Here is a 27,366-nt window from a genome sequence, read left to right as displayed (position 1 = left end):
GTGTTTTTACTTTTTAAAAGTAATGAACTGATGAGTTTTTATAAATTTAATGTGTTTGAATAAATTGCAGTCATTTTTCCTCTTAGATGTTCCATTTCTCATCTTGGACAGTGGAAGAGTCTTTTCAAGCTGGCCCCACGTTCTTCTAATATAACCAAACTAATCTTAAAGAGTCTCCTTGTTTTCTGGTGTGCGTGCGCACACACACACACACACACACACGCACAATCCATCTTATTCATTTCCTATTTCAAGTTTCAAATCCATGATTTTCCAAGCACCTGGTTGGTATTTCCAATGGACCACAATTTGGATAGTAGATGTGCTCATTGCTTCTTAGTTATTAATGTTTTTAAGTCTTCTCAGTTTACCAAAGTAGGAAATAGGTATTTTTTTAAATCGTGGCAAAATACACATAACAAATTTATCAACTTAACCAGTTTTAAGTATACAATTCAGTAGTGTTAAGTACAGTCATGTTGTACAACCAATCTCCAGGATGCTTTGCATATTTCAAAGCTCTGTACCCATCAAATAACATTCTCCCAGTCCCTCAGTCCATGGCACTTCCAAGTGTCAGGAAGTCCCTCACACTTCCATTTTCTGCCTCTATGAATACTCTACTCTAGGTACCTCATATGAGTGGAATCATAAAGTATTTGTCTTTTTTTGTGACTGGCTTATTTCACTTAGCATAATGTCCTCAGGTTCATCTATGTTGTAGCATGCGTCGGAATTCCATTCCTTTTTAAGACTGAATGATATTCCATTGAATGTGTGTGCCACATTTTGTTTACGGACAAACAAAATGGAACCTTGGGTTGCTTCCACCCTTTGGCTGTTGTGTATAATGCTGCTATGAACATGGGTGAACAAATACCTCTTAGAGATCCAGCTTTCAATTTATTTATGTATATATGAGAAGTGGAATTGCTGGATCATATGGTAATTCTAGTTTCAATTATTCGAGGGACCACCATACTGTTTTCCGTAGCAGCTGAGCCATTTTACACTCCCACCAACAGAGCACAAGGGTTCCAATTTCTCCACATCCTCACCAGTGCTGGTTATTTTCTGGGTTTTTGTTTTATTTTGTTTTAATAACAGCCATCTTTATGGGTGTGAGGTGGTATCTCACTGTGGTTTCAATTTGCATTTCTCTAATGATTAGTGATGTTGAGCATTTTTCATCTGTTTCTTGGCCATTTGTTTATCTTCTTTGGAGAAATGTTTATTCAAGTCCTTTGCCCATTTTTAAATTGAGTTGTTAATTTTTTTGTTGTTGAGTTCTATATCTTTGTATATTCTGAACATCATACCCTTATCAATTATATGATTTGCAAGTATTTTCTCCTATTCTGCATGTTGCACTTTCACTCTGATGATTGTCTTTTCAATGTACAGAATTTTTAAATTTTTATGAAGTCTAGGCCAGGTGTGGTGGCTCACGCCTGTAATCCCAGCACTTTGGGAGGCCAAGGCAGGAGGATCTCCTGAGGTCAGGAGTTCAAGACTAGCCTGGCCAACATGGTAAAAACCCATCTCTACTAAAAATACAAAAATTAGCCAGGCCTGGTGGCAGGCACCTGTAATCACAGCTACTTGGGAGGCTGAGGCAGGAGAATCACTTAAACCCAGGAGGCGGAGATTGCAGTGATCCGAGACTGTGCCATTTCACTCCAGCCTGGGTGACAAAAGCGAGACTCCATCGCAAAAAAAAAAAAAAAAAAAAGTATAAAGTCTAATTTGTGTATTTTTCTTTTGGTGCCTGGTTTTTGTTTTTGTTTTTGGTGTCGTATCTAGGAAATCCTTGCCAAATCCAATGCCATGAAGCTTTCTCCCTATGTTGTTTTCTAAGAGTTTCATAGTTTTTTAAGTTTAGGTCTTTGATCTGTTTTGAGTTGATGTTTATACATGATGTAAGGTAAGGATTCAATATCATTCTTTTGCATTTGAATATCCAATGTTCCCAGCACCATTTGTTGAGGGGACTAAAATGTCTTGGCACCCTTGTTGAAAACCATTTGACCACACCATATATATGAGGGTTTATTTTTTGGTTTGCTATTTTGTTCTATTGGTCTATATATCTATCTCTATTCCACTATCACACTGTTTTGATTACTATAGCTTTGTAACAAGTTTTGCAATCAGGAAGTGTTTCTTCTTTTCAAGATTGTTTTGGCTATTCAGGGTCCCTTGAGATTCAATATGAATTGTAGAATAAATTTTTATATTTCTGCAAAAATGCCACTGGAATTTTGGTAAGGATTGCATTGAATCTGTAGATTAGTGTCAGATATATTGACATCTTAAGTCTTTCCATCCGTCAGGATATCTTTTCCTTACCTGTCTTCTTTAGTTTCTTTCAGTGATGTTTTATAGTTTTCCCTGTACAAGTTTTTCACTTCTTTGGCCTAAATATTTTATTCTTTTTGATGCTATTGCAAATGGAATTGATTTCTGAATTTCCTTTTGGGATTGTTTATTATTAGTGTATAAAAACACAACTGATTTGTGTGTGTGTTGATTTTGTATCTTGCAACTTTGCTGAACTGATTTGTTAGTTCTGATGGCTTGTACATGTGTATATGTGTAATGTTTAGGGTGTCCTACGCGTAAGTCATGTTGTCTTCCAGCAGACGTAATTTTACTTTTTCCTTTCCAGTTTACATACCTTTTATTTCTTCTTGCCTAATTGCTTTGCTTAGGAATTCTAGTACTATGTTGAATAAAACTGGTGAGAGTGGGCATCCTTGTCATGTTCTTGATCTTAGAAAAAAAGCTTTTAGTCTTTTACCATTGAGTATGAGGTTAACTGTGGGTTTTTCATACATGGATTAAGTAACAGGAGTTCTACAGAGGTAATAGTCAAGTTGAGATCTGACTGACAAGAAGTAGTCATGTAAAGTGCATTTAAGACAGGGGAAATGGCAAGGACAGAAACTCCAACATAGGAATAAATTTAATGAGGTTATGGAATAGAAAGAAGGTCAGTGTGATTAAAATATAGTAGGCAAGGAGGAGATGTTTTTAGATGAGGTCAAAGAAGAAGAGGAGTGGTGATTTTATTTTAAATGCAAAGAAGAACAACATAACTGTATACACAAAGCACTGTGTTAGGCATACAAACATGTAAGATATGCCCATCGGCCTTAGGAAAGATAGAATTTTTAAGGTCTCTGACAAAAAATAGGTAGTTGACAAATTTTGGAATGACAATTGAAAAATCTTAGCCATGCCTGTTTGTAATGACATATAACTCTGAAAATGTCATATCATCCTTTCCACGTATGTACATATAGTTGTTGAGCGATCAAGGGGGCCTAATAGCACTCCCACACCACCCAGTTCTGTGTCAATTAAGAGACAGACAAGGAGTAACACAGAGATGAAAACACTTTATTACTATTGAAAATATCGATATTGGAGATCATGGCTCACATATGCAGACAGATTGACTTCTCATTCTTTAAAAACAACTTTTTGGCCAGGCGCGGTGGCTTATTCCCGTAATCCCAGCACTTTCGGAGGCCAAGGCGGGCAGATCACTTGAGGTCAGGAGTTCGAGACCAGCCTGGCCAACATGATGAAACCTCATTTCTACTAAAAATACAAAAATTAGCTGGGCATGGTAGTGGGCGCTTGTAGTCCCAGCTACTCGGGAGGCTGAGGCGAGAGAATCGCTTGAACCCGGGAGGTGGAGGTTGCAGTGAGCTGAGATCATGCCACTGCACTCCAGCCTGGGTGACAGAGCAAGACTCTATCTCAAAAAAATAAAAAATAATAAAAACAATCTTTCTCTTTAGAGATAGGATCTTATTCTGTCACCCAGGGATGCATCACAGCCTTGAACTCCTGGGCTAAAGTGATCCCCCCATCTCGGCCTCCCTAGTAGCTGGGATTACAGGCAAAAGCCACTGTGCCTGGTTTGACTTCTTATTCTTGAAACACCAGAATTACAGACTTGCTTGCCTAGTCACAATGGAGCTAGAACAGGGCAGACACTGTCTCTGCAAAATTATACAAGAGATCAGAGACAGTAAAGTGGAGAGAATAAATTCCAGACTCTGGAGCCAGACTGACAGGGTTCCAATCTTGGTTCTGTAACTTAACAGTTATGCAATTTAACATCTGTTGTCTCAGTTGCCTTGCTTATAAAATGTGGGTAACTTTTTTTTTTTTTTTTTTTTGAGACGGAGTCTCACTGTGTCACTCAGGCTGGAGTGCAGTGGCACAATGTTGTCTCACTGCAACCTCCGCCTCCCAGGTTCAAGCGATTCTTGTGCCTCACCCTCCTAAGTAGCTGGGACTACTGGCACGAGCCACCACGGCCAACTAATTTTTTGTATTTTTAGTAGAGACAGGGTTTCACCATGTTGACCAGGCTGGTCTCAAACTCCTGACCTCAGGCGATCCGTCCGCCTCAGCCTCCCAAGTGCTGGAATTACAGGCGTGAGCCACTGCGCCCGGTCAAATGTGGATACTATCAAAATTACTTTGTTGACCAGCCTGGCCAACATGGCGAAAACCCATCTCTACTAAAAATACGAAAAAAAGCCAGGCATGGTGGTGGGCGCCTGTAATCCCACCTGTTCGGGAGGCCGAGGCAGGAGAATCGTTTGAATCTGGGAGGCAGAGTGAGCCAAGATTGCGCCATTACACTCCAGCCTGGATGACAAGAGCAAGAATTCGTCTCTTAAAAAAAAAAAAAAACTTCACAAAAAGGATTATGTACTGCAACGCATTGGGCATCTTGTTAAACTTGTCTAACTAATTTTTATTTAAAACTGATAATTATTGTATTCCTTAGATGTATTTGAATTTAATCAGAGGATAATTGTTTAAATGTAAGAATGCAGTTCCATCTATTCTGTAAGCTAGAGATCACACATCAACAACATTTACTGGTGAAATTTCGAATGAAGTGCTTCATTTCCACAAGCCAGTGTTCTGACTATAAGAGAAAAATTGTGTAGTTGACGTTTTTGGCATGTGGAAGCCACTGGAAAATTATAGATAATGAAGGATGTTATTTTTATCATAAAAGGAGAAGGGTAATTAAGGACTTCAGTGTAAACTTAGCTAAATGAAGAAAATAGGAATACAAAAATATTAAAGAGTTTAACCATCAAAACTTTTCAGATTAAGATTATTTCATTCTAGTACAATAACACAAAATGCAAAATTCTTTCAACTTGAAACGTTACCCAACGGGCACCCATATGCAGTTCTAAATAGGGAATTCTTGTGATCATAGAGGAACAGTCTATGACATCAGCCAACAACAATGCAGAAATCTTAAAGTAGAAGCGTCACAGGACTTGTTCTTCCAAATGCTGCATGGCAAATATTATTAGGAAATATACTTAACATTTATTTATTTTTATTCTCAATGTAAGTAAAAATTTACAATGGTTTGGTTATGGTGATTTTTAGATATGATTTGAAGTCATTTAAGTCCTAATACGTAAATTGGAATTTGAAATTAAAAGTTCATTTCTCTTTGAAGTTTATCTTACCTTGAAAAGTAGACATAAACAGCACACTCTTTAGTTGTGCGGTTTGATCACGAAAGATTCTGCTTTTTCTGTTCTACCTCTTGCAGGTTAAAAAACATGCAGTGAAAATCATGTCATAAGAAAATATTTGGAAGCACTATCTGATGTTTTAAATATTGTTTTAGATTAAACTAATCAATATACGACTCACAGTTCTAAGGCAACCACAATGACATTTGTTTAGGCAGGTAGTCTATAAAAGAACTAATCGTGTAAGTGCTTAAAATAGTTATTCTTAATGTTTTGTGGTTAAGATCTCATTCAAACCACAACAATGCAGATATATATGTGTAAGTAAAATTCTGTCTAGAATTTTAGGGGTTTCATGATATCCCATTCATAGGCATGAGGCAAGAACTCTGCCTAAGATAATATGTTGTGGGGATTAATTTGAGTGTTGTGCGGGAGGGCGGGAGGGAGGTGCAGGGGAGGTGTTCTTACTTAGCCCAAATGCCTTTTTTTAAGTGAAAGGTATCCTTCCTACTCCCTAATGAATCTGGCCTGAAATTGAGAAGTTCCTAACTTAAAATTGCAACTGCTAACTTTCCTCGAGATGCAGTTAAATGAGAAAATAAATAATATTTTTTATAGTCACTAGCTTTAACGCATTGGCAACACGATCATTTCCTGTAGTGAGTGACCCTGGTTCCTAAAAATAACTCCAGTGCTATTCAATTGCTTATATTGGGCATTTTTTAAAATTCTTATTTGGGAAGGACATTCTCTTCCACAGCTGAAGAAACTCAGTGTTTGAAAAGAGCTGCCTAAAACACTGTTCCCCGTAGGCTGTTAAAAATGTTCAGCATCTGAATGCTGGTAAGGAATGCTCACACCCATTGGAGGCAATGCTGTGTGGACTTGAAAAGGAAAAAATGGGGCCCCTATATATGGAAAACAGGAAGCAGAACCAGTTGAGGAAGGCTTACTCATCTGTGACCCATATTCAAAGCCATAGTCCAGCCACTGTTAGTTACCTAGAAAAGGAAAAGACTGAATGGCTAGCCTAAGCTCTAAGGGACACATTGCAAATCAGGTCAGGCTGTTGTGCCATTTTCCACCTTATTTTCAAATAAGCAAAGAAATGAAGCCTCAGTACCACCTGGTGGATACACTGATACATGCCATACCTAGTCAATTGCTGGTTGCCTGATAGCAAACTTAATTTTTTACAGTTCCTCTGGCAATACTCTGCTGTGAGTACTGAGGAGTGCTCACTAAATGGAAGCCCTCAAGCAAAAACAAAAAAAAAGTTGCAAATTCAATACACTTCCAGTTTCTCTGCGTTATATGACTATTTGCATGTTATTTATACATATGGAGACTGAAAAAGGAGGAACTGGCAGGAGTGTCTCACCCCTTCTTGTTTTTCAAAATGTCAATAATTCCCAGGGTTGCTTTACACCAATACACACAGATTCACATTTTTAGAGATGGGTCTCACTGTGTTGCCCAGGCTGGACTATGGTGGCATGATCATAGCTCCTGGCCTCAAGTGATCCTCCTGCCTCAGCCTCCTGAGCAGCTGGGACTACACACATGCACCACCACACCTGGCTAATTTTAGTCCTTATTTTTTAGTTGGGGCTGGGGGTCGGGGGCGGGGGTGGTCTCACTACGTTGTTCAGTCTGGTCTCGAACTCCTGGTCTCCAGCACTTCTCCCGCCTCAGCCTCCTGAGTAGCAGATTCACATTTTAAAACAGTGATTTTAGTTTCTCAGGGAAAGGAATGGAGTTATTTATGATTCAGAAGCACTTCTATGTTAGTATTATAGGATGTTATCAGAGACCTCTATTCCTTCCATCCCTATCCCTTCATCTTTTTCTTTTTTAATGTTTACAGAAGGAGTTACATTCAAAGTAACTGGAAGTGATGGATGAGAAAAATATATCTAGGTTAGTCTATAGAAACAGTCCTTAGAAAAGTGGCTGAAGACTTACCTAGCCATTGTCAATCAATTTGCTCCAAAGCCATCACATACATTTATTACACAATGGTATTTAAAATCCAAGTCCCATTTATCAGCCAGGGTACTGTTATTAAGAAAAAAAATAAGATTTTTTTCTTAATAAAATCTCCTAGTAGGGCATTTTCATCACATAGCAACTGCCTAATTCTTCATACTCACCCCCACGCTGCAACTCATTTCCCCCTTATTATCACCAATGTTGAAATTAGTCTTCACCTATAAACCTGGAACCTGATTTGCAATATATCCTTATGAATGCCCTTTGAATTTCTAAAATTATTCTTCTTATTCCTTATTATCTGGACATTCTTATTTACAGAGTGATCATATAAATTATCGTCTATACTAGGACATACTTTTGAGAGTTAAAAGGGGTGCTAATTAATAATAATATAAGTCAAACTAATACAAACCTGGGCATCCAATAACGTCTTTCTTGCTGAACAACTTTGAAACTTTACTTTGCAAAATGTTAGATGAATAAAGATACATTTTGAAGAGCAAGTAGTAGTATCACCAGTGACAAAACTAAAGGAAACACCGACTTTAATTATTTGACATAATAATGACTTAAGAGATGGCAGAAGACAATTGATAATAATTGGGAGACAATGTAGGTAAGGTATGGATTTATCTTGAACTCAAGATACTTATGATGTTCTATTAGGTTGGTGCACGCAGCCATCTGGTCGACCTTAGACACAGGAAGGCAAGCACCCTCTGGTTGACCTTAGACATGGAAAGGTGAGAGCTATCTGGTTGACCTTACACATGGGAAGGCAAGACACATCTGGTAGACCTTGCACCAACCTAATATGATAAAAGTTGCAGTGTGGCTTGCACTATTCCTACTTGTCAGGATTTCCTGTTTAGCACGTATGCTGACCAACCTTTGCTTAGAGTATTCATAAATTTCATAGCTCACGGTCCACCCATTATTTGTATGAAATCACAAGTAGACTCGTATTCTTGACCAATGACTGCAGTTTTTAGAGAACATGTTTCTTTAATTTCTTTTTCCTCAAAACTCATGACTTCTGTACACAAATTGCTACCTCACACATCAGTTTAGTCAAGTGCTCTAGCCTGGTCCCGGGAGAGCAAAAGGACCCATTTATTCATTTATCAGATATTATCTGAGCCCCTATTATCTGTCCTCCCAACAGTGCTTGACGGTGGTGTTAAAAAGCTCAGTAAATTGTCCTGGAGGAACTAATTTAGTTTAGAGTTGTGCATATGTAAATCTCATAATGTTCTTGTAGCAAAGACTAGCTAGTGCCTCCACCAGTCACGTACAGGGAAAAAAATTCTGGAAATTGTAGTGCAAATCAGGCACGGACCAATTATGCTTTTGAACTATACAGTTTTCTGTGCTGAGACTGGGCCACTTCTGATGAATTCTGAACAATGGTAAAACTGATACCTTTAAAATTCAAGAATGTTGAGTTCTAATGGCAGTTTGACCATTGAGATATTAATATAGGAACATCATTTAGCCTCTTAAGCTTGAACATCCATTAAGTGGGAAAAATAGTGCTCATTTCCTAGAGGTCTTCAGATTGGCTAACCAATAGTTTTGATTTTGCTGGTAAGTAATGAGCAAATTTTCTTAGATGTGATCGCTTCATTTTCTCTTATATTGATTGGCAGCAGCCAAATGGGCATTCCAGTCCCTAATCTCCTGCAAGAGAAACACTTCTATTTCATAAATCTGGTAATTTTTGAGCTCTTTTCCCAACAGGGTGCTGCAGCTCACCAAGCGGAACCCACAGCATTTTCTGCTACCAGGATAGCAGCTTGCCAGCAGCATATACTAAATTACTGGGTTTCAGTATGATTTTGGCTGGTACAGACTTCAATCATCGAATCGACATGCGTTCAGCCATTCTCATAATGAATGTTTCCTTCTCTTTCAAACGTTGTTTCCAGACCCAATCTCCAAATTTTTTTTTTTTTTTTAAAGAGGTGAAACAGAAACTGTACTCCTTAGGAAGAAACTTTTCCTTCTCATCCCTGTTCCCCATAAAGGTACCTCCAGATAAACCTATCAAAAGCAGGACGCAACTCGCCAGGTTTTCTAAAACGTTCCCCAGTCTCACCACCCTTCGTGACACCCATGGGTTTCCCAATTCTTCACCTTTCTCTTAGACACAGGCAAGCACATTATCACTCCAGAAAAGCAGTCCTGGCTTAGCCAGTTCCCTTCCAGAAGGACCACGTGGTTTTTGGCCCCATGCAGCCCTGCAGGGTAGGGGGGCTCACGGTCCCGATTTGCCTCGGGACTCAGGGGGATTCCGAGATGCAGGATCTCCCGGGCTCGAAACGGGACAGCAGTGGACAAACGGGAGCGAGGGTCGAACGCGCGGCTCCGAGGAAGAGGAACTTAAAGAACACGGGCCCAGCAGGCTACACCAGGAACGCGCGGGGCTCTAGGGCGCGTCCGACTCCTCCCGCCCTTCGCAGAGGAGGAAACTGAGGCACGGCGACTGTCTCAACGCAGTCCCGGCCCTGCCCTCCGCGGCCTCCCTCAGGCGCGCTCCCGCGCAGCCGGTTCCTTTGTCCCGGTCGCGCTTCCTGCCCCATCCTCCGCCTCCTCCTAGCCCCGGGCCGGGCTGACGCGGCGGGAGAGGAATGCGTTTCCGGAGGGAGAGGGCGGCGGCGGCCTCGGGAGCGGGATCAGACGCGCAGAGGAGGCGGGGCCGCGGCTGGTTTCCTGCCGGGGGGCGGCTCTGGGCCGCCGAGTCCCCTCCTCCCGCCCCTGAGGAGGAGGAGCCGCCGCCACCCGCCGCGCCCGAGACCCGGGAGGCCCCGCCAGCCCGCGGGAGAGGCCCAGCGGGAGTCGCGGAACAGCAGGCCCGAGCCCACCGCGCCGGGGCCCGGACGCCGCGCGGAAAAGGTAGGGGCCGGCGGGCCCCGGGTGTGGGAGCGCGGGCCGCGGCCTCCGGTCTCCCGTGCGCGGCAGCACTTAAAGCCGCCGGCCGGGCCGCGCCGGGACCTTTGTGCCGGGCGTGGGGGTGGGGGCGGGGGCGGGGGCGGCCGCCAGCGGTTGGGGGCTGGGGCGGGATTCCAGGCTAGTCCAGGAGGAAGTCCGCACGCCGCCACCCGCCTCGGGTCCCCGGCGCTGGCAGCCCCCGGGCGCAGAGCCAGCCCACCCTCGTTCCGAACGCGAGGGTCGCCGGCCTGGGCGCTGTCACGTCGGGGCTGCCGGAGCTGCGGGGGACCGGGCCCGAACGGCCCCTGACACCTGCGGTCTCCCGCCGGGCTGGGCAAGCGCAGGTGGGAGCCAGCGAGGCCACCCGGGGCTCGGCGTTTGGGACTCGGCGCTCCCCTGGACGGGTCCGGTGCCTTTGTCTCTCGCTCCCTCGCGAGCTGCTGTCCTTGGAGCAGCGTCGAGCCAGCCGTCGGCGCCCGCGGCGGGGACTGGTCTCCTCCGGCTGCTAGGAGGCGGCCCTGGGGCCAGCGCCGCGGGCGGGCGCGGCGGGAGCCGGGTAGAAGTTGGCTTAGCGGAGCCGCTGGGGACCGGGGGTGCGGTGGCGGCAGTGCAGTCCACTTCCCCGTGTTTATAAACGTCAAGAGTCGCCGGTCCCTGCCGGGCACCCCGGGACCAGGACGCATGGCCATGGCCAGCTTGTGCTCAGAGCCGGTCCGCGAGCCTGAGAGCCCGGCCTGTGTCTAGTATTATTTTACCGCGTGTCATTTCTTAGGCCTCATAAATTGGATTTATGAGACTCCTACTCTCTAAGTAACTTTTATTTAATCAAATTCGTGCTTTTGAGTCCAAAACTTTGCACTCATTGGTATGATCATTAGTAAGTTGCACTCTCTAAGCTTCCGTTTCCTCATCTGTGAAATAGGAACAATAATATCTACATTAATAATTCATTTTTATAATAATGACAGTGAGGGCCAAGTTTAGCTCTAGGCATTTTACATGTATTATTTAATTCTGGAACCGCTCTAATGAGATTGGTACTGTTTCGATTCCCATTTTCCGAGTGAAGAAACTGAGGCACAGGGAGCAAAAGTAAGTTGCCTGTGGTCATCAGGAGCTCCTGGAGAAGGCATGGGGTCTAGTTCCAGAGTCCGCGTTTAAACCGCAAGTAACCTTCCTAACTATAGTTGTGAAAATCAAATGCAAAATGTAAAAAACTTAGCTTGAGAGTAGATGCTCAATGGGTGTTGACTCCTTTTCAGCCCTTCTTTTATAGTAAAAAGATGTTAAAAATATCTCGGAAGGTAATTGGTAACATCATTGGTAAGGTTTCTTTGGGCCAACATGCCACATGGTTAACTTAGGTGGGTAGAATTACTAGGTTATTTTGTTTTGTTTTGAGACAGGGTCTCTGTTGCCCAGGCTGGAGTGCAGAAGAGCCATCACAGCTCACTGCAGCCTCAACCTCCGAGGCTTAAGTTACTTTTCCACCTCAGCCTCTTGAGTAGCTGGGACTACAGGCGCCTGCCACCGTGCCCGGCTAATTTTTTTATTTTTTGGAGAGACAGGATTTCACTATGCTGCCCAGGCTGGCCTCAAACTCCTGGGCTCAAGCTGTCCTCTCTCACCGAGCTCCCAAAGTGCTGAGATTACAGGCGTGAGCCCCTGAACCTGGCCCTTAGGTTTTTTTTTTTTTTTTAATTGTAGTTTTGATGCTACAAAAATAACATGCTAGAGGAATTTAGATTAGACATCTTTCTTAAACCACATACGTCCTTTACGATAGGTTATACAGTAGACCAATTTTAGAAATGATTAAGGAACTTCAGTTGGCAGTTACCTGTTCATTTGTGGACATCAAGGCCCAGAGGGGTCAGGACTTAGAGTCTCACTATAATTCTCATATTTTTAAATAATGTTGACTCATTGATCAATATTATATAAGTGACTGAAGATGGTGAAATGTTAAATAAAAAACATTGGTATTTTGATTACAGGCATTTGGGGAGAAAGTCGTTTTACTTATCCCAAAATTGAGTATGAAGGTGGAAGATGTTATTAGAATGCTAGTTAAAAGGACAAAGAATGTGGTTAATACTTTAATTCTGTAAACAGGAAGCAAATAGATTGTTTAACTCGTCTGTGTTGACTTCAGACCTAGACCTACAATTTTAAGTGTCTGTGATTTTCTTAACAATGTAAAGTTGTATATTTAAAGTTATTTTTTAATACCCTCAACATTCTGCACATGAGAAGCATGGAATCAGCAATTCTGAAAGTCACTGGATTTAGTAATTTTAACAATTAGGCAGCTTTCTGGTCAGTATAATTTAATTTAAATCAGCCCCGAATTACCATCACGAATGAAAATGTAGCTCTACATTGGTGTTCTTCCTAACTCTGGGAGTGACACTGGGGACATCTGGTCATATTATAATAATGAAAAGTGGTCAAACAACTTAACATGGTGCCAGTTTTCCTAAGCGTGCTTGCCACTGATTGTAATGCTTTTATTGTTTGGCTTCTTGATAAGTAAGTTATGGCTTACAGCGGGGAGTAGTATAGTGTTCTGTCTGAAACATATTCATTAATATTCTGTAGCTGCTCTGGTTTGCCCTTAACTATGCTGCTAGTGTGATAAGCTGAAACATCTTGTAACTGGTAAAAGTTTCAGAGAACTTAACTTTCTGAATATGTAACAAGCTGCATGTATCTGAAAGGGTTCATTTAGACTTCTGTTAGATACTAGCAGATTTTCTCACTTTGCAAGAGAGTTAGGATCTGTTAGGTTGTGGGTGGAATCCTGGAGATTATGCCGGGTAAATATGTAAGTACCTGTATTGTATTAGCAGTGTTTACTCTGACTTGGTTTTAGGTTCTGAGAGTTTGGCTGGTTATTTTTTCAGAGGTGGGAGGTATGGAGTAGAGACGTTAAGATACAGAAAGGTACATTCGTCTTCTGAATCCTGAAGTGTTATGCTAGAGGTATCTATAGCTGTGGAAAACTGGAAAGATATTATGGTATGTACCCAGCTTAAAGGGGGTACAGTCCGTAAAAGTCAGAATATTAGCAGCCTTCCAATATGTCTGTCGGTAGGTGAAAAAAAAAGTTTCTCTCTTTCAGGAGCTGTGTACAAAAGGATCCAAACTATACTTTGTACATTTGTTATTGTTTTAAAAGTGGCTGTGAGTTTTTAGAGGTCAGCTAACTTTAAACTTGCCGTTTGGTTTGTGACTTTAGAAGGTACAGTTAACTATATTTAGCAATATGCTTAAGCGTGTGCATATCACCTCATGAAACGTGTGTGTGCATGAGAAAAGCTGCCTCCAGTATACATACATATGTATATACACACATACACACAAGTACAGATATGTATGTATTTCTTATAGGACCAATCTCATTGTACATAATTTCAAAGCACAGGTTCCTATCTCCAGGGATGCATAAAAAGACTCACTGAAGTATAGGGAGAAAATTTTAGGACTACTATTATGTTTGTTGATCTCATCACTTTAAAATTTAAAATTTTGATTATGATTGATAATCTTACTATATTGCTGTAGAAGTACATGTATCTGAATTTATAAATCGCATGTATTTTGGGTACAGGTATGCCCAGAATTTTTTTACTGATAAAGGTGAGTGGTCAGAAAGCTTTGCAGATCCCTATATGGAGGATGATTTGAGTGGGGTTCAAGAACTACTGTATTTGGGAGGGAGAACTGATAAGACTTGATAAGAGAAATAAAAGAAACCCAGTGTGACACTGGTTTCTGGCTAGGAGGTGCTGTTCACTGAGGTGAGAGGGTGACCACAAGCTGGGGGTGCTGGTTGGCTGGAGCAGAGGGGAAATGATGACCTTATGAGGCCAAGTTTTTTTTTTTTAAGGTGACCATGGGACATAGGTAGAGATGTCTAAATTGCAGTTGAATACACAGATTGAGAGCTTAAAAAAAGAAAAAACTCTGAGAGATTTCAATTTGAGAATTCTTAGTCTATTGCTGGTTGAAGCTATAGGCTGTGCATGCAAACACCAAAGGAGGGTGTGGAGTGAAAAACGGGCTGAAGGAGGACCTGGGAACACTTTTAATAGTCAAGGGGGGGTGGAGGAAGAGGAATCCAGAAAAGCATTTACCTTCCCCAGTTTCTTCTCTGAACTTCTAATTCCTTTGAGTGGCATTTTTGTGAGTGACATAGGTATTTCTGGGTTTTTCCAGTGATTGGCATGTTTGAGTTAAAGACAGAAAGACTTCATTGGTCACATTTCTTTGTGGTAATTTATTTTCAGATACCTGATCAGAGAAGCAGTTTGATGTACTAAAGTCTTCTCGATTGGGAGACAGGAAACCTGGGTGTCAGTGCTGGGTCTGCCACTGAATTTCTGTGTGACCTTTGTCAGAGTACTGTACTTCCAGAGCGTTGGTTTCCACATCTACCCTATAAAGCAGTCTGCATGTTTCTCTCATTCTCTTGTTCGAGGAGTTGGAGGATAGCTGCTGCCTGATGTAAGTAGAGTGCAGTTCTCTCTCCATGAGCAACTTTTTTTTTTTTTTGGTATCACCAGAGAGTGTAGGCACTGTGCCACTTACTCTGTTAAGGATACCTGCCAGTGCTGACCAGCAACATCTGTCCCTGTCAGCCCTGCATCAGGATGTAGCTTGGCTGTACATTACATTTTATTCTATCAGTACATTGAGTACCAGTTACCTGAAAAATGCTTTACTCAGTGGACATGAATCAAGAAGGTGGCATGTTCTTTGATGTTGAGTGTGTTGTCTAATTGGAACAAGTTGTGTTCAGTTCAGGAAAACATAAATACCAAAGAGTGTTTTATACAATGTACTGTACCATAAAATACTGTACCATGTAATATTCCCTAACAGTGTTAGAAAAATCTCAGCATTGGCTTGTGTGGTTTTGGAACACGTTGTGTAGGAGATGACGCCTGAGCTTGGAATGGTATGAGCGAAGGTTGGATGACAGATGGGTGTCACATTCAAGGACAGCATGGGAAGAATCCAATCTAATTTCACAGATAGTACTTGGCCACTTTGTTACCTATTAGGAGTTATGTATAATATCATATATATCAGAAGGATATATGAAGGCTATATAAAATGAAGGCCTGGGTTCTTGCCTTCCAATACTAGCCTGATGAGAGACACAGACATGAATACAATTAGTTACAATAGAAGTTTGAATAGAAATAACACTATATTATTGAGCATCACTGAAGATTTGTCATTTGCTCTGCTGGGCACTATCAAAGCTGTTTTGGAACCACAGAGGAGGAGTAGTTAATTAAGTTGATTGTGGTTGGTGAGGAGATGAAGAGGCAATAAAGACAGAAAGGAAGAAGAAAAATCAGCATTCTATTTTGTGTAGGGAGTATAGTTTCAGTGGAGTGATGAGGAAAATATTTACATATGAAATTAGGTATGTACCATTTGAAGTATGGAAGTCACATTTTTCTGTATAAATGTTTATTGAATGAATATGTAAATAACTTAAGCTTTCATAATCTATGAAATTAGCAATAGATTATTCTTCCCCATGTACAATATTTTATGGTTTATGTATGATTTTCTTCATATTATGATTTCAGTGCTTCTTTTAAAGGGGTGGTACAGGGTCATGTTTGATTATTGGAGGAGGAAATTGGAGTTTGAAAAAGCACATTTGGTAGTATAATGTTACGTTAGAAAAATGTTACAAAAAAGTACAATAGGGAGTAAGATTTATACTTATTAAAGAAGCATGGATTAAAAAGATTGAGAAACATTTATTAAAGAGTCACTGAGGTTCTTGTTTTAGAAGGCCATGATTAATGAGTTGGAGAACAAGAAGCAAATTTGGTAATCATGTAAATTATGAGCTGTTGACCACCTAGAAAGATATTTGCTGATAAGAGCTTTCATATAATGATCATATTTTATCTTTCCAACAATTAGATACTGTTTACAGCTTACTGATGAGTAAAATGAGAAACTTTTTTTCCTATGTTTATCATGGTTTTAAAACATTTATCATATATTTAAAATACTGTATGCACTCCACCACAGACAGGATGGAGAGGAAGATGTGACAAAAGATGTGGTCAAAATTAGTTTTAATCAAGGAAGCATTTTGGAATGATCTGCTTAAAAAGTGGATATAATTACGCAGTTTGAGAAGATAATTCTCCTTAATTGAAATTACGGGGAATAAGTCTTGCTCTCAGGTGCTTATTGATACCGTTGATCATGCTGGTTCTTTTGCTGGCTCCACTCACAATTATCTTTGACAACTTGCCCCAAAGTAAACTTTCTCAACCAAAACCGTTCCCAACTTCTTTCCTCCTCACAGGGAAAGGCAAAAAAGTCCGCAGACATAGAGAGTGGAAAGAAGGAACAGCATACTAGGCTGGTTTGAAAAACAATCAATTGCTAGGTAATAATGTCTTACCTTTTGAGTGGAAGGAGGAGCTGGGAAGAATTAAGTTCGGGCAGGTTTTTTGCTCATTTTGGATCAGCCCTTCATATTATGGCTTAATAGCTTTGTTTATAGTGTATTTTTCTGCTTTTAAGTTCATCCTCTGAAGTCTTGAGTTAATTTTGTGCCCCTTTACCCCCATTTGAATTAAATGCTTCATTTTTTTCCCGTTTCTCACATAAAGCTATTTTTTTTTCAGGACAGGGAGGGGCTGGTGGTGGTGGTGGTGCTGTACCAGTTGTCTGTTTATGAGATCACCATTAGACAACGTTTCTCATTGGCTTGAATTATTTGAATTTTGTGTGATTTTCCTGTTATGTTGATTCTGTTCTTGGTGTCTATGAGTTCTGTAGAGGATTCCAGCCTAAATTTTCTTCCTTAGTTCTGTTTACTTTTCCTCGACTTTTGTGGTTTTGCTCTTTGATCACTGTCAAGATCTATTTGAGATTTTCTGACTTTCTTGAAGAGCAGAATGAGATCTAGATTTTCTCTTACTTTTAAAGAAGATTCTTCACTGACTTCCTTTCACTTTTTGTTCTGTGGAAGTCTTTCCTAGGTGTTAAGTTTCCAGGCTTTACCTCCCCCTACCCCCAACGTATTATCTTTAGGCATTTTGTTTGCCAATGCGTACTATATCCATTATTTATCTTTCCCTTGCACTTGTAGATTGGGTGGTGATAAAAATCTTCCATATTTCATTTTCCTGGAGAAGGCGGGTAGAGTCACTAGTGATGAATTTTATCTTCAATCTGTTGTTGTATAATTTTCTTAAAGTATCTCGCCGTGTTGTGAGCTGTTCTCAGATTTCAAATTGTTTTGTGAACCTATAGCTTTGGAGCAGCCAAACCTTTGTTGTTAGAGCTTCTTAGCCCAGGCTATCATTATCATTGTGTGAGAAGGGGTTAGTGCTCTTTAAAAAGCCATTTTTCTTCTGGGTGGGAGTGGTGAATTTTAGATGGTTTTCTAATTCAGACTACTTTTCTGTTTGTCAAGGAGAGGAGAAGAGGACTTCAAATGTGGTGTTACATCTTTGGGATCCCTTAGCCTCTTCTCTTTCATGTCTCCTTTTTTTCCTTCTCTATTCTTTCTGCTAAGTTTTGTTAATCATTAATGCTAGCTTATTAATATTTGGGCCATAAACACCTCTGTAGTGACCAACACACCTCTTCCTGCCAGATGGAAGGAAAAAAAGTGTTGAGTTTTAATTGTTCTTCCTGTAAGGGGAAAGGTTCCCTTTCCATGGGAGGAACTCATTTCCACATGTCACCCTCTCAGATGGTACAGAATTCAGAAAGATTTCTCAGTTTCTTCCATTCATGTTTTTCTCGTTTTTATTACTCTCTATGTGGGATAAGTGGGAGGAACCTCATGTCTTTCAATTTGGCTCTGTGTTCTTCTTCTGGAATATACTGATTTTTAAATACTAAAATCTGTTATTGGCCTATTTCTTCCCCTTTTAAAAGCAGATACAGAAAATAATGATGGTAGAACAGACTTGGGATGAATCCAAGTTTATTATAATTTTTAGGAGACATTTATGATATACCTCTATAGGTATCAGAATCTTTTCTACTATTAAGGTGAAAAGATTTGAGATTTTGTGAAATCTTTTGTGTATTCTTTTTATTTGAGTTGGCTTTTAGGTGGCTTATTTTTCAACTCTGAAATGAACATAACATGTTACATATGTTATATATGTTACAATTTTTTTCTAAAGTGTAGTTGTTTAATTTCTACAAAGATAGTCCATATAAAGTTTCTAAAGATTGTAAATTTAAAAGGAAATGCCAAATGAATTATTCGTAAAATTGTTTAAAAAAATTAATAAATAATGAGTGTGTATTTAAAAGTTTGAACATGATATAAAACCATACTTTTATGGATAAAGATTAGTTTACAGTGAAGATTAAAACAATTATGCACTATTTTTGACAGTGGAAACAATTGCACATATTTGGGTTAACCACTAAAATGAGATTATTTGTGGGTGGTGTTTAAGATTGTTTATTGTTCAGGGAATGAATTATGACCCCTTAGATAAAATTTCATATGGTAAAAAATGACCTTAAGGTGAAATGCTTTTATAGGAACAAGACACAAAACCTTTGTCTGTACTTATGAAATATGGCAATTAAAATAACTTTTCTTGGCCTCTATTAAGTTCAAATGCCCAAGAAATAAACTCATAGAACATTATAAGCCCTTTCCATTTCTGTGCCCTGAGTCAGTTCTAACACTAGAAGGATGTTCTTTATTTTAAAATAGTGATTAAGTAGGCTTTGAAAAAATTACAGTTTAATGAAGTCAGGTCATAGCTTCTGGATACAGATGGTCAGGTTTCAATTCCACCTGTGCAACTTTTGATTCCACCATTGCAAGTTGTTTAGTCTCTCTGTGGTTTTGTTTCCTCATCTGTAAAACAAAGACACTATTATTCTTCACCTCATTGAGTTACCTGGAGGAGATAGATGCTATTATTTTATCATTATTATTATCATATCCATTTGAAGGTGCTGAAATAAAATTCTAATTTTTTAAAGTTCTAAATGAAATAACTTTTTGTTACAAATTACTTTAAATCATCAAAACTTAGTGTATTATACTCTTCTTCTTGCCTGTGCCTAGTCTGGCCCTCTCAATTGAGAAGTCAGTCTTTTTTTTTTTTTTTTCAGTAATCCACAGTGAGCAGCAGTCCCTGAAGGAAATCATATTGCTAGTTGGGTTTGATTAATAAAACACAGAATTCGTATTCTAGTCCTTTCAGGGGGGTTTCCTTCCTTGTGATATAAGAACCTTGTCTTAGTCTTTGTGCTGCTATAACAGAATGCCACAGACTGGGTAATTTATGTCAAGGTTCTGGGGGCTGGGAAGTCCATTATCAAGGGGTTGGCGTCTAATGTCTTTCTGTTGCATCATCCCATGGTAGAAGGTGGAAGGGCAAGAGAGTGAGAGAAGAGAAGGAGGCCAAACTCCGTCTTTTATCTGGAACCCATTCTCCGCTCCTGTGGTAATAGCATTAATCCATTCATGTGGGCAGAGCCCTCATGACCTTATCACCTCTTAAAAGTCCCACCTCTCATCACTGTTGCTTTGGGGATTAAGTTTCCAACACGTGAACCTTGGGGACGCGTTCAAAGCATAGCAAACCTCAAAGGTTCCTCCTTATTTCTGTTTGTATTAGGTATGTTATTCCCTCCCCTCAATCTTTTTTTAAGGGTTTCTGTGATATTAGTGTTCAGAGCATTTGTATTTTGTCTACTATGTTTTTATGATATTAGTGTTCAGAGCATTTGTATTTTGTCTAACATTTACTACCTTAAATGTTTTGTTAGTATAAAATATTTAAGGTTTTGCTGCTTTTATTACTTTATGAACACATTTGTCAGGAATCTGATTCTTAGAAAGCACATTAAATAGAATTCTACTTGGATGTGGAATCTATAAAGAGTATAATAAGGTTTTGATATTGAGGATGTCAGTGTATGAACAGCTATAACAATCCACATTAATCTATTTTCTGTAGTTGTGTTGTTACTTCTAACTTTCAGACTTTATCCTTTCTTTCATATCTTGTGTCTTCCCTAAAGTGGATCCAGTCAGTTTTCTGGTTATAATTACAATTGAAAAAAAAAACAAAACATTCAACCATAGTTACTTCTTTATTCAATTACGTCGTTATTGAGCGCTTCCTGTAACATTTGGTAATGATCATAACAAGTAACACCCAGGTACTTACAATTGGCCAGACATTGTTTTAAATGTTTTATGTGTATCAACTTATTTAAACTTCACAAAACCCCTACAAGGTAAATACTGCTGTCCCCATTTTAAAGATGAGGAAACTGAGACAGATTAATTTGCCAGTGTAACTCTGCACTACACAATGTTGTACAACGGTAGATGCCACAAATGTCTGCTGTCATGAAGCTCAGTGTTTTATTTTTTGATACCTCAGAGTATCTCCAGTTGTTTTTATCGTTAGTTTCTTCATTTATTCAATATAAAGACATTGCGCTAGATACAGAAAACATGGAGAAACTTCTAGAAGATGACAATTTATAAGGCAAGTCAACCATGTACATCATTAGTAGATGTATAAGAGCTACATATGCCCCAAACAGGAAACCTTTTAAATGAAGATTATTATATATGTTTTAACATACTGTGTGTATGTACGTACACACACACACACACACACACACACACACACACACACACACACACACGGCTATATGTGAATCACCTGGCTTTAGTCTTTCTTTCCTCCCCAGTTCTTGCCATGATTCGAGGGCTTCAAGAGTTCATGCAGATGATACTTCTCACACCTTGGTCTAGCAGTTTTCTTTCTTTCTTTTTTTTTTATTTAATGAAATTTCAGTTTATTCAGATAAAGACTAATATATGCCTGATAACCTAGTGATAATCTATAAGTTTGGGAGTTCACAACATTTTTACAAAGCACATAATATTAACATTCAAATGAGGCATTATAGAAAGTTTTATAAAGAATGAAGTAGGCCAGGTACGGTGCCTCATGACTGTAATCCCACCACTTTGGGAGGCAGAGGTGGGTGGATTGCTGGAGGTCAGGAGTTTGAGACCAGCCTGGCCAACATAGCAAAACCCCGTCTCTACTAAAATACAAAAATTAGCCAGCCGTTGGCACATGCCTGTAATCCCAGCTACTCAGAGGCTGAGGCAGGAGAATTGCTTGAACCCAGGAGGCGGAGGTTGCAGTGAGCCAAGATCATGCCACTGCACTCCAGCCTGGGTGATCAAGTGAAACTGTCTAAAAAAAAAAAAGAAGTCTTTACTATAATTCTTTTAAAAAACCTTGGTTCATCTTGAAAGACTGATGAATTTTTGAAATACCTGCAGAAAAGGAAAATAAATTCTCCCCCCCCAGAAATACATACGAACCACTTATTGGCACTTGTGTTTTAAGTACCTGGAGAAAAACAGGAGAGATTTTTAAAGGCAATTAATAACAGCTTATACAAGGCCTTGTTTCATTTGCTTTAGCACCAAGTAAAGTAAGAGTAAATATGCTGTGGAAGATGGTCGGGTTTTTCCTCCTCCTCTCATATGCCCCACTTCTCCTACCAGGTCACAGTACATCAGCAGCCATCCTTGTTGCCCCACTGAGGAATCACTTTAGATTCCAGTATTTAAATGGCTGCTCAGATGAAACCAGTAGAGTTCTTTCCCCTTAAGATAAGGTGGCAGTGAATGCTAGCAGGTATCAATTTCTTTGATCAGGAACAAAGAACTCCTTCAGAAAACTCACTTTTTTGGTCTTTGTTAACCTATCATGTGAATTCTTTTTATTGGCACACCTTGTTTACGAATTATGATTGATTGCTATTTATGCCAAGGGAACATTCCGCAGGCATGCCTGATCTATTTACTAATGACAAAGTATGCTTACTTTACATAATTCCATAGGTTTTCTCTTTTATTTTTGGGAGGAGGGGTATAATAACTTGTTATTTATCAGGGCAGATCATATATTTGGATCAAAAAGAGAAACTGGCAAGTAGATCCTAAAACACATTTCTTAACCCGAGTAACATCTGAAAACATAGATTTCAATTATATTTTGTTGAAAATTCATTCAACTTTGGTGCTTATCCAAGAACTTATAATGTCAATTTCTGACAAAAATTATAACCCTCAATACATATGTATTTTCAAAAGAAGAGTCATCTTAAAGTAATATTTTTCTGTATGTTAATTGATACTTTTTATAGCAAATAGAAAATTCTGAGTAAATTGAAAGTATGTTTAACAACAAAATAAATACAGCATATATGGTTAGCTTATATATTTATTAGTGCAAAGGCAGCAGTGAATTTGTATCTTACAACAAATCTGTGAATCCAGTTGCTTTTTTTCTGGAATTTTATGTAGTATCACCATGCTCCACAATGCTAGAAATGTGGCATTAATCTGCAAAAATTTCTGATGAGATACTTTCCCCAAATGACATGTAACTTTTTAAAACTTTTCCAAAAAATATGGACATTTTAATAATCACTTAATCTTTTTTTTTTTGAGACGGAGTCTCGGTCTGTCGCCCAGGCTGGAGTGCAGTGGCGTGATCTCAGCTCACTGCAAGCTCCACCTCCCAGGTTCACGCCATTCTCCTGCCTCAGCCTCCCGAGTAGCTGGGACTACAGGCGCCTGCCACCACGCCCGGCTAACTTTTTTGTGTTTTTAGTAGAGATGGGGTTTCACCATGTTAGCCAGGATGGTCTCGATCTCCTGACCTCGTGATGCACCATCTCGGCCTCCCAAAGTGCTGGGATTACAGGCATGAGCCACTGCACCCAGCCTATCAACCACTTAATGAACAAAAAGTTAGGTGACTACCAATTGTTCATTTAATTTTGCTCTAACGTGTTTTAAAAGTTAAGACATCTCTGATGGTTTTGCAGGTGACTGGATACAACACACTAGATGATTTCAAAAGATTAATCTTAGTATCTGACTCGTTTGGCACATCCTCAGTATCCAGAATAAAATCAGTAGAAATAAAAGTAATATAACTTTCAAAGAATTCATGCATGCTGGAAGTCTTAGGAAAAGCAGTTTTTAAATTCAAGGAATAGGAGGTTTGCTCATCTTACTAGTTACACACATTTCTCCTCATGGAGTAATGGCAGCTTTCTGGCTTCTTTGTGGAACTTTAGTTTGTAGAAAAGCTTGGTAATGTTCCAGGACTGGCTTTGTTTGGGCTTCATAAGCCTTTAGTCTTTTGATAACCGTCTCTGGTTTATCATCCTCATGCTGAATGAGAGGATCCCCAGTCAGATCATCAGTGCCCACAGTTTTGGGAGGGTTGAATTCAATGTTGTAGACTCAGCCACTGGCAGGATGAATCTAGCGAGCAGTAAGGCATTGTTTAATGACCTCAAAGGGCACATTCGGGCTAATCACTTTGTCTGTCTAAGAAGCTTAGTCTAGGGCTTCTGCCTGTGGAAGTGTCCATGGAAAACCACCCAACAGCTAGCTATACTAAGTGAGATTTTTCAGCTCATATAGGGCCAGCTGAGTCATGACATCATCTCGGATGAGTTTCCTTTGGTCAATGAAAGCGTTAGCTAACACATTAATTTCTGTGCCCCGCAGCATGTTGATCCTGGAGCAGGTCTCCGCTAGAGAGGTGCTTCACAGTGTTTGGTGACGCGCGACAACTAGTGCTGTTGCCTAGCCCAGGACCCCCATGATCACGGCTGCTGCCGCGTAGACGCCCCTTTACAGACCAAGGCCCACGCCGCACCCGAACAAGGGCTTTGGCCCAGCCTGTGAACTTACCTTCTCTGCCGCCCAGGCCAAGCCAGCTGGCAGCGCTGCTAGTGGGCGGGGACTGTGGCTCCCAGGCCTTCCCTGAACTCTGGTCTAGCAGTTTTCTTGTCTCTCAACTTTAGTTGCCATTGGTCACTGTACTGGAAACCTCGTGTGTCTTTCTCACATCCTCTTGGCCTCTGATTCCAGCTGGTGCTGCTGAGAACAGTCGGCGGCTCACTCCTGGCTGACTGCATGCTGCCTCAGGTGCCTCTCTTTTGCTTTTTCCCCTGCGGCTCCTCTAACCAACTTTCTTGTCTGTTCCCTCTTGTCTGTCCCTGGGCACGTGCACTGTAGTTCTTAGAAGTGTTAGTGGAGTTAATGCCCTTTGAGGCGACTTTTTACCTATGCAACTGGAGTTGATCCATTTCCCCGTTGACTTTCACTGGACAGACTTTCTAAGTACTTCTCAAAAGTTTTCCACAAGATCAAGCCCCCAGGTACTCAGTATGGTAAAGATAGTATCTTTGTATTGGCTTTTTCTCTTTTTCTTGGTTCACTGTCTTCAAAGTGTCTCTCTCTTTTCCTGGGGTCACCTTCCAATAAACTGCCTGCACACCAGTTCTGTTCCCAGGCTCTGCTTTGGACAGAACCCTAGCTAAAACAATGACCTGGTACTGTATTTTTAATACAGGCCTTTTCCCCCAAGACTGCCTGTCTCTGAAATTGTAAATTCTTAACTGTCACAGGTTCCAGCTCTTTTCACTTCCTTGTTTCTGTGGTCCCCTCTCCTCTCACCTCCCTGTTGTGATGTCTGGTCTTTTGACTTTTTCCTCTTGTTAACTTTTTGGTAGCACTGCACCTTCTTTGCCCCCCACCCCCAGCTTTCCTCTTGCACCTGCCCTGCACACCAAGGAATAGATTTAGTGATTCCAAATTGGAGTCTGAGGGACCCTGGGAGGTATTCTCAGAGATTTGGGCATTTCTACAGAATTTAAAAAAAAATCGTGCTTTCATGTTAATAATAAACATTTAGTTTATCTGGTTGACCATCTTATAACCCAGTAATATAACTTCAGCATCTATGTTTGTACTTGGAAGTTAATTTTGGTTTCATAATGTATAAGAGCCATGAGCATGAGACATTTTATATCTATCTTTAAGTTGGCTTATATACTTAAAGTAATCGAAAATTTAAGTTGTCACTTGGATATCTATAGTAACACTTTTCTGTTTAGAGAAGTTCTGCACATTAAGTAATTCTGAGACATTCTTCTGAGTAATGTCAGAGAAAAATGTCATACAATTCAATATGGTTCAGTGAAAATATTTTTAATTTTTTAACTTTTTGAGGCAGGGTCTCACTCCATTGCCCAGCCTGGAATGCAGTGGTGTGATCATAGCTTACTGCAGCTTCCAACTCCTGGACTCATGGCCCCCTCCCCTGGCCCCCACCTCCACCAAGTTTTGCTATGTTGCCCAGGCTAATTTATTTTCTTGTAGAGCCGGGATCTCTAGCTGGGCATGATGGCTCATATCTGTAGTCCCAGTTACTTGGGAGGCTGAGATGGGAGGATTGCCTGAGCCCAGGAGGTTGAGGCTGCAGTGAGATGTGATCACACCACTGCATTCCAGCCTAGGCGACAGAGCAAGACCCTGTCCCCCCCCCCCCAAAAAAAAAAAGAGACAGGGTCGAGGCTAGTCTTGAACTCCTTGCCTCAGGCAGTCCTCTTACCTCAGCCCCTCAAAGTGCTGAGATTGCAGGCATGAGCCTAATAGCAAAGAGTTTTGAGCATGGACTTTGTGCCAAGTATTTCTAGGTGCAATAGCTATAAATAAGATACACCCAGGCCCTATTTTCTTGGAGCCTAGAATCCATCAGGGAAGACATGTTAACAAATAGTTAGAAGTGAAATGAGTGTTACAAATATGCCTGTATAAATTAGGGTGTCCAATACCTGGTGGGCTCTCACCATTGCAGGCTCTCACTATAATCCCATTGCATCTTCCTAATTTTCTGCAACCCCTAAGCCCTACCTCTTTTCCTAGGAGTTGTTCTTCCTATTTCAGAAAAAAAACAGTCATGCATGAATGAACTCTCTTTGCTTTCTCACCTCCTGCTCTGCCTTAGAAGAAAGGCACCATGTCTCTTGTTTAGGGTGATCCACCCCCTTGGGCTCCAGATGCCATCCCTCTTTGCTCCAAGGAGGCCTGGCTTCATCACTTACCTTTTCTCTTTTCCTGTGTCTTCACCTCTTCAAGTTTGCCCCCAGTTCTCCTTTCTTCCTAAGTATTCTTTTCATCCCAATCACATCCATTTTCATAAGTTCAGTTAGCACCTAGATTATGACAACTCTCATGTCTGTGTCTCTAACTCTTGACTTACCTCCTGAGATCCATACTCATGTCCTAGCTTCCCAATAGGCATCTTCCCTAGATTTTGCAATAAAACAAACCTCATTTTTTCCCCTAACCCCATTCTCCCTCGTACATCTTCTTTATTTTAAACTGATGATTATTCTAAATTCCTTTCTTTCTCCCATCCTTCCTTCTCCAAGTAAGCAGCAGATCCCTCATAGCTACCTTCTAATCATTGTTTGTTTGTCTTCTTGTTTGTTGCTGTTATCTGAATTTAGACATTTGTCACCTCTCACTTGAACCTTTGCAGTAAATTCTGTATTTGTCTTCCAGCTCCTGTCTTGCCCCCTATCCTTTTCTCCACTGAGTTTCTGCCATGTATATGTAGAGGTATTACTAGCCTGCCCAAATTTTTTCAGTTCCCCTCCTATTTATAGAATGGAATCCAAACTCTTTTAGCATGGATGGTATTTGGCTCTCTGTAACGTAGCTCCTCCTGCTTGCTTGGTCTTCATTCCTGTTATTTCCAACTCATAATTTAAGTCTCAGAATACTTCAAGATTCCTTTTGGCCTTTCTGATATTTTAAGATTTTAAGATAATATAATTTATACTTACAATAGAAAATTATAAGGATAAAATAATCACTCATTCCACCAACAAGATATAGTTACAAAAACATACATTTTTCTAGTCTTTTTTTCTATAAAGAGAGAAAAAGTGAGACAGTTCCAATTTTGGGTTGCAGGGAGCTGCCCAAATGCATATGCTTAGATATAAGATTAGG

The 27,366-nt window shown here is 40.3% G+C and overlaps 1 protein-coding gene and 1 pseudogene across 3 annotated transcripts in view; one reads left to right on the top strand and one right to left on the bottom strand.

Moving 5' to 3' along the window:
- Positions 1-10,179: 10,179 nt before the first annotated feature.
- ITGB1 (integrin subunit beta 1) overlaps positions 10,180-27,366 on the top strand; it is a 57,908-nt gene continuing 40,721 nt past the window's right edge. The window contains exon 1 of one of the 3 annotated variants that reach the window (XM_034930264.3): positions 10,180-10,424. The gene's annotated coding sequence lies outside the window, so the exon portion shown is untranslated. Of the gene's footprint in view, positions 10,425-10,577; positions 10,805-14,757; positions 14,970-27,366 lie in introns of those variants that run through there. The other 2 variants (XM_034930263.3, XM_063607328.1) reach the window with 2 other exon arrangements.
- On the bottom strand, positions 23,584-26,650 carry LOC100974305 (GTP:AMP phosphotransferase AK3, mitochondrial-like; annotated as a pseudogene).

Source organism: Pan paniscus, chromosome 8 (assembly GCF_029289425.2).
Source record: "Pan paniscus chromosome 8, NHGRI_mPanPan1-v2.0_pri, whole genome shotgun sequence".
Lineage (NCBI taxonomy): Eukaryota > Metazoa > Chordata > Mammalia > Primates > Hominidae > Pan > Pan paniscus.
This window is presented reverse-complemented; position numbering and strand designations above follow the sequence as displayed.